Source organism: Lathyrus oleraceus, chromosome 6, assembly GCF_024323335.1.
Source record: "Lathyrus oleraceus cultivar Zhongwan6 chromosome 6, CAAS_Psat_ZW6_1.0, whole genome shotgun sequence".
Lineage (NCBI taxonomy): Eukaryota > Viridiplantae > Streptophyta > Magnoliopsida > Fabales > Fabaceae > Lathyrus > Lathyrus oleraceus.
In genome coordinates this window covers 188,751,780-188,760,014 of record NC_066584.1, presented here as the reverse complement: position 1 = coordinate 188,760,014, position 8,235 = coordinate 188,751,780, and the positions used below count along the sequence as shown (strand labels likewise).

The 8,235-nt window shown below is 36.6% G+C and overlaps 1 pseudogene; it reads left to right on the top strand.

Annotated features, from left to right (window-relative positions):
- Positions 1–1,000: 1,000 nt before the first annotated feature.
- LOC127094680 (serine/threonine protein phosphatase 2A 55 kDa regulatory subunit B beta isoform-like) lies at positions 1,001–2,778 on the top strand (annotated as a pseudogene).
- Positions 2,779–8,235: the final 5,457 nt, after the last annotated feature.

Sequence of the window (8,235 nt, the reverse complement as noted above, 5' to 3'; positions counted from 1 at the left end):
TGATCATATGAAGAGTGTCCTGCTTCATATTCTCTAGTTGAAGACGCTTAAAAAGGGGCAACTGTCATACCCCAATTTTGGTCCTGAATTTTTTTTCATTTTTTTTCATTTTTTGTTTGGCATTTGGCCTAAGGTTCATTTGCATACATTCATATTTTTGTTACACATTGGTCATTGTCTATGCCTTTTGATCATGGTGCTTTTGATTATAAAATGGATTTTAATCATTTGACTTTTTAATTTTTCAATTTGATTTTTATTTCAAATTAAGTTTAATTCCAAATTTTAATTTAATTTTAATTGTTATTTTTACTAATGATTCAAACTCTAATTGATTTTAATTTTCAAATAAATGTTAGAATTGATATCAAAGTAATTTTAACAAATTATGAATTAATTTGATTTTAATTTGGTTTTTACTGATTTGTTATTATTATTTAAATTGATATTTAAATTAGTCTTGGATTATTTCTAAGAATCCCTTTTATAACCAGACATGATCCATTTTTCATCCATAGTTCATCCCAAATCAAAATAGTACATACTCATTTCATAACATTCAATAACATTCAACTTTCAAGCATTCCCAAACTCATTTTCATACATACGTTTTCATTTAACATTCAGGCATAACAATGCATCACATCCATATCCTACAGTTAACTTCTACATTACAGCCAATTCCCAAATTTCATCAGAAAAGAAAAAGAAAAAATCACAACCGAGATATAACCATAATTCACATCTAATCCCAATTCCAATCTAATTCCAAATCCAAGTCCTCCATTGCCGTAATCAACCATCCTCAATTTCCCGGATTTCTATCTAAGAAGAAAAAGCCTCAAAGTCTAGTCAACCTTTGCATTAGAGTTCTTGGAAGACCTTTGGAGAATATTAATGAAGAATCATGGAATACTTAAAACTCCTGGATGTCAGTGTTTCTGTAGATTCTGTTGCTCAGAATAATGGACTTTAGGATACAATGCAAAATTCAACCTCGATGGATGTTAAATACAGTGAAGAAAATGGAAGTGACGTTGCTCTTGGTAATATGCAAAATGGAATGGTTTCCCAAGATCTAATGAATGCGTCAGAGCATTTTGATGACCAAGATGGAAGTGGCGTCTTTTCAGGCTGGAAGATAGTGATGCATGAAGAAAGCCAACTTTATTACTACTGGAATGTTGAAACCGAGGAGACTTCATGGGAAGTGCCCCAGGTTTTGATTCAAGCTGATCATTTGACTAATGATCCTTTACCTCCTGCTTCTGTCACTCATACCTGCTTCATTTTTCACGAATCCAAACCGTAGCCACCATTGCTCATCGCTGAAGCATCAACTGCCCGCGTTACCGTCCAAGTCAAACAAGACCGAGAAGAACGCTCGCCAAGTCATTAAGATTCCGTTTTCCTACAAATGCAACAACAAAACCGGTAAGTCCAATAATTTACCACGGTACAAAATAACACCAGGACGACACCTCAATCACGGATTCATATGCGTATCGGACATCATCGTATTTGATCCATCCATCAGTTATTGCTACTTCCTTATCTATTATACATAAGAAAGTTCTGGTTTTCTAGTACACTGATGGCTAACTCAAGTAGCAGATTTACACCGACAATGTCCGGGGACCCCTAGGAGTAGAAGGGACAAAATATTACTGAATCAAATGCAAGCATAATTCAGTGTCTTTTAAGCCAGCAACACCGTAGCTCTTTAGATGGCTCGGTTTCTATCCTTTGGGATATTGAAAATTACCCTCTTCCGAGTAATGTACACCTAGCCGGAATCCCACTAGATATCAGATGGAAGCATTAAAACCTGCATCTGCAAAAAGATCCAAAAATGCGCATAAGAATTTTTGAAAGTGCAAGACATAATAACAATAGCAACAACAACAACAGTTGTTTTTGTTCACTAACGATAAAACCCTTGCCAGTTACAACACCAATTGGGCGGATCTACATCCTGAGTTCCGCTATAAAACCGAGTTTCAGAGTCATGAGCCTGAGTTTGACTATCTTAAGAGCTTGGAAATAAAAGAGAAAATTAACAGAATAAAATGGTGCCAAACCGCTAACCGTGCTGTATTCCTCTTGTCTACTAATGACAAAACAATCAAATTTTGGAAGGATCAAGAAAAGAAGGTGAAGAAAGTTTCTGACATGAATATTGACCCTTCAAAAGAATGGAAATGGATCTATCCCAAGTTCAAGCAATTCTTGTATCCTTAAGCCACATCTTGCTAATGGAGGATCTTCAGATAAAACATATAGTTGTCAAAGCAACGATTTCTCATTTCCATCCGGAGGCTTACCGTCACTAAGATTACCCTCGGTAGTGGCTGGCCATGAGACCAGTCTGTTGGCTCGATGTCGTAGAGTATAGAGACATGCTCATGATTATCACATCAATTCTATTTCAAATAACAGCGATGGAGAAACTTTCATATCCGCCGATGATTTGCGAATAAATCTTTGGAACCTGGAAATTAGCAATCAAAGTTTTAATATTGCCAATGTAAAGCCTGCAAATATGGAGGACCTTACTGAGGTTATAACATCAGCAGAATTTCACCCGACACATTGTAATACATTGGCATATAGCAGTTCAAAGGGCTCAATCCGTCTTGTTGACTTGCGGCAGTCAGCCTTATGTGATTCCCATGCCAAATTATTTGAAGAACAGGAGGCCCCTGGGTCCAGATCGTTTTCACAGAGATTATTGCTTCTATCTCGGATATAAAGTTTGCAAGGAAGAAAACAGTTTGAAACGACCTACAACCTTTTCCGATCAGAGCAACTTGGGCATGACCAATCGGTGATTGTAATAGAGAAACTGAGAAGCAGGAGTTGTCTCCAAGCCTGGAAGGTCCAGCATAACCTGCACGGTATCAAACTCAACAATCTTAGCATAAATTCACCGAGTCAATGATACACACGGTAGACATAAATAAAAGCTTACAGATTATCTCCTTGGGATTCCCTGCCCAGACTGAAATCGAATGTTGCGACAATGCCAATTCCACAAGCATCATACAACCTGTTCATCCCAAACCGTTTCGTTTTCGTTTCTACTCACCGAAACTGCTCTTGAGTTTTCACCAAGAAAGTCACTGCAGTAAAAAGAACAAATTAATTAGTAAAAATGCAGAAATCCAGAAAATCCCCAATTTGGAATTAAGACAAAACTCAAAGAGAAAGTTTGAGCTCAGATTACCTTTCCCAAATTGTAGCATCAAATAGGATAAAATTGATTCTGAGCAGACAAAAGCACTTCTGGAATTTTTCTTCTTTGAACTTTTGAGTACCAAATCAAAACCCTAAGCTGTGAACATAAATAGAGAAAGCGAATCAGTAAGAAGGGGGACGAAAAACTTGGAGACGAAAAACTTGGAGGCGGAAAACTCCACAAGAGAACCCTAATCCCCAAATAAGGAACCGATTGGAATGAGTGAAGGAGGGAGATTCGTTACCTGAGCTGTCGTCGCCGTCGAAGGTCCGAAGGTGAGTTCTTTGTTTCTGTTTCAGCCGTGATTTTTCGCGTGAGAGAGAGATGCGATGGAGAGAAACGTGAGTTTAAGTGTTGACGAGAGAGGAGGACGATGAAGCAATTCGTTGTTGTTGCTTTTGCTTTTTTTATTTTTTTTATTTCATTTAGTTCAAGCCAAACAAACCTTAAGTTAAAAAAAAAAAACCATAAAATTTTTTAATATGTTTAGTATTTCCTTTTTTTTATATAGTGTATATTAATGATTGTTAATTTTGTTTAGAGGTCCCAATCCATTAACCTCTAGAACCCAACAGCCAGGCGGCTGGGTTTCTTTTGGGTAATCCAACAGATCTTTTTATTATTATTTAGTTTTATTTTTAATATTTTTTTGTTCCAATCCTTTCTGGTTTATATACTCAAAGGGTTGTGATAAATAATAACTAATGATGAATGGTCTAGTGGAGAGAGGGTAGTTTCTAGGTTTTAGTGGGTTGGGTTCGATACCCGTATATGGCATTTTATTTCTTTTGGTATTTGTTTTTCATGTTTATGTTTTATTTTAATTTCTCCCGTATTCATAGTTTCATTATCATAACATAGATTTGTTTTCTTTTAATTGCATCATTCATTCAAAACCATTTTAAAACTATTAAAATCACACTTTTCTCGATTCAATATCGAGCCCATTTTTCACACCCTTGTAAGTCGATTGCTTTTTAAGCATCGCCATCAACCTCACATAGCTTACTCTTGGGCTTTCTTACAATGAGCCGGTTCTCTTGCACTTACACTCATACTTGGCATCATTTGTTGTTTGGGCCCGATTTAATTATTTCATGATTTTGAATCCCCATTTGACAAAATGTACCCCACTCCCCCGATGTGTAATAATCTTGTACTATTTCATTTCTTTATTTGTTTGACTATTTAGTTAGATACTAACACAAGAATAAAATCAACCATTTCCAAAAAAATAAAAATATGACTCGATCCAACGTCGAGTATTTTCTCAATAAACAAATCGATTCATTTCTCCCTCCTATTCCATTCCATTTCTTTCAAACTTTCATCAAACGCTTGATCTAGAGTCAAGCCATTTTTTCTAATCAAAAACTCAAAAAATATTAATTCCTATCTAAACACTTTTCAATAAAGATGGAAGTGGAACGTGGTGTATACCACGCACTCCTGAGACTAGGATTCGAGATGTATATCTCGCCAATCCTAGCTCTCGCCATCATCCAAACTTATCCACTTTGCTCTCTCAAACACTCATTCAAATTTCTCTTAAACGTCCATCAACACTTGATCTAGGGTCAAGTCATTTTCACAACAAAACCAAAATACTTAATTCTTACTTAACACTTTTCCAGTAAAGGTGGAAATGGAACATGGTGTATACCATGCACTCCTGAGGTTAAGATTTGAGACGTATGCCTCGCCAATCTTAACTCTCGCCATCGTCTAAAATTGCCAATATGGTTTCGTCAAACCCTTTCTCAATTAAATCTAAAACACCTAATTCTTATTTAAACACTTTTCTCAATAAAGGTGGAAATGGAACATGATGTATATCATGCACTCCTGAGGTTAAGATTCGAGACGTATGCCTCGCCAATCTTAACTCTCGCCATCGCCTAAATTTGTCAATGCGGTTTCTTCAAACCCTCTTTCTCAATCAAATTCCAAAATACTTAATTCCTATCTTAACTTTTTTTTTAATAAAGATGGAAATGGAACATGGTGTATACCATGCACTCCTGAGGCTAGGATTCGAGATGTATATCTCGCTCATCCAAGTTCTCGCCATCACTCAAAACACATCCAACCAATCAAACTCCTTTCTCGCCGCCGTGCGACTAATCAAAAACCCTTTTTTCATAAATGAAAGATATATTGTCTTAAGAGATACAAAACAATGTTTCGGCCACGATTGTTGAGTAGAGATAAATGACGCTTTTCCGAATGTAGATTTATAAATCCGTTCGATGTGTGGTATGCGTTCACTCCTCATCTGTTTTGGGTAAAATAATGTTTTCATCGATTAATACAGTATGACTTTCGCTAAAATCGACCAACAAACAAACATTTTCTAGCCATAACTACGTAAGCCTTGACTTCTCTTTTGAGATACGTAGGAGCAGGATTTTTAAATCTTGTCAGGCCCACTAATAAAAAACTTAGGTTTAGTCCTTCGTTAAAAAATCCAAAAACATTTCTCCTTTCTTCTATCCTTTCTTTCCCACCTAATAAATCGAAAAGCCTAATATTTTAACTAACACTAACGCACACAACTAACCTAATGGTTCCCGTTGAGTACAACGGACGTGAGGGGTGCTAATACCTTCCCCTTGCGTAAACGACTCCCGAACCCTGATATTGGTTGCGATGACCATATCTTATCCTTTCATTTGTCTTGGGTTTTATCGATATTTCCCCTTTCCTTTTTAGGAATAAATAAAGTTTGGTGGCGACTCTGTTCAGTCCATCATTGCGAGCGTGCGATCGCGCTTCGCTTTGAAGTCGTATCCCCATTTTTTCGAGGTGCGACAATATGGATTTCCTCGAGTCCCCCAATAGTTTTTAAGTCGTAGACTGGCCTACGCATAACCCTTTTTATCCCTCCCAGAGTCTCTGTATCCCCAATGAGTTTTTCCATATGGAATACTTTATACTCCTGCAGACTTTCTGTCTCTCTGATTTCTTTTCCTTTGTGGTAATATTTCCCCACAAAGCGTTAACTTTTGCATTCATATCATATGCATCATGAGGTATCTTAGGGACCAAAATTTGTTTCTCTATGTTGTTATTTAAGCCTATTCTACTGGGTTGAGCCGAAGATTTTAACCTTCACCTCCTCAGTTAGAATGTCCTTAAATAAGGGCAGCTGTAAGACCCCAATTTTGACCCTAAGATGCCTCATGCAATTCCATCATAAGCATAAGTATTGGGATCATACCTTGGCATTCTCCTTCCCCCTTTTTTTCATTGGGTTTGTTTTGGGAGAGATCACCAAGCACTTTGTGATTATATCATACTTGTATATTATCATTTCACTAACCAAAATACCAAAAATATGTCTTTGTATCTATCTAACTCTTTTGTAGGAAGGGCATGATCTCATTGATTCATCAAGATCACATCTAGGGTTTGAGACCCTCATGAACAAAGATCACAACCAAGAATTGATTCAAGAATGGGTATGAGCGTCATATATGAGTCCCAATGATTACTACTTGTTATATTGATCAGGTTTGCTTCAAGAGTTTGAGGGTGATTTGCCTTGGAAACCCTAGTTTGACTGGGTATCTTGAGTAACTTCTCCAATAAGCTATCTCACCAATTGATCAAATTTATCAAGGGGAACTTCAAATCTCATCATCTTATGCATATATGATCTACCATGAGCCTAAAAAGTCAAGAGAATTGTAAGTTAGCAAGTTGGTTGATGGTGGTTGGCCAGATGAATTCATCTGATCAAAACTGGGTCTCCCTAGACCCTATCTCCTACAATTTTCACCATATGAAAATGATTCCAAGAGAAAACTTACTCTAAATTCCATTATAAACAACTTTCGTGTTGATACCTAGAGCTATTTTGGCTTGGAAAATCATTTTCTATGTTGAAACATTATAGGTCATTTTGTCTAAACCCTAATTTGAAAGTCAACTTCCAAAGGCCATAACTTGCTCAATTTTTATGAGATGAAAGATTTACAAGTTGCACAACCAAATTAAATGTGTCTACTTAAACTTTGATGTTTGGAGTGGGAGCTAATTCAACTTCTTTGAACGTGTGATATGAGGCTACATTATAGATCACTTTTGACCTATACCATTGATCAAGTGATTTTTCCAAACTTCAAAAATGCATAATTCTATCATAGACATATCGCGCCAGCTTTGAATCCCCATTGAAAACCCTTCACTCTAAGAGGATAACCCTGATAAATTCATTTGAATTTGAGCTTGAATCTCCACTGTTTTAGAATTCAATTCTCCAGGAGTCCATTGCTTCTAAACCTTTCCATTCCTCTCCTGCAAGCAATTGAAGTGAAGCCAAGCATAATTTAGATCAAGATCTAGCAAACTCAGACCACCATTGAAGGTAATTTGCAGAAATTTTAAACTCTTCGATTCCCTTAAATTGTTGCTCAATTCCATTGATTCTTGAGTTGTTTGAAGTCCTACCAATGTAGGCAATAAGATTGAGTTGCTTTGAGGCCAAAACGAAGCAACTCAGATCATGAACCTCATTTTTCAATTCCACATATATCTTAATATATTTGGAATTGGATGAATTAGAGGTGATATTCGTGCTCAGTGATGTTTTTTCTTTAAGATCGTGTCCCTGTTTATTATTTTGGTGATGGTTCATCTTAACCAGACCGGTGGAGCTCACCAGGGAAGATGACCGGAGCTCTGGCTCCGGCGATGAGGTGTCTCACCTCTGAACCACTTGATCCAAGTCCCACGTTATAATCTGGAGCGTTGATGTTGATTACTTCATTTGCCACGCGGTTGACTAGGACATTGGTGGAACGTGCGTTTTGGATCATGAGATCTGTCACCTCAATTAATGAGGGAGATCTGATGCTCCACGTAATTTAGCATTTTCTGAATTTTATTTTAATTGTATTTTATTCAATAATTCATATTAAATTCAATATTGATCCAAAAATTATGGGACTTTCCCCAAAAAAATTCAAATATTTTTCTCTTTTATATTCTGAATT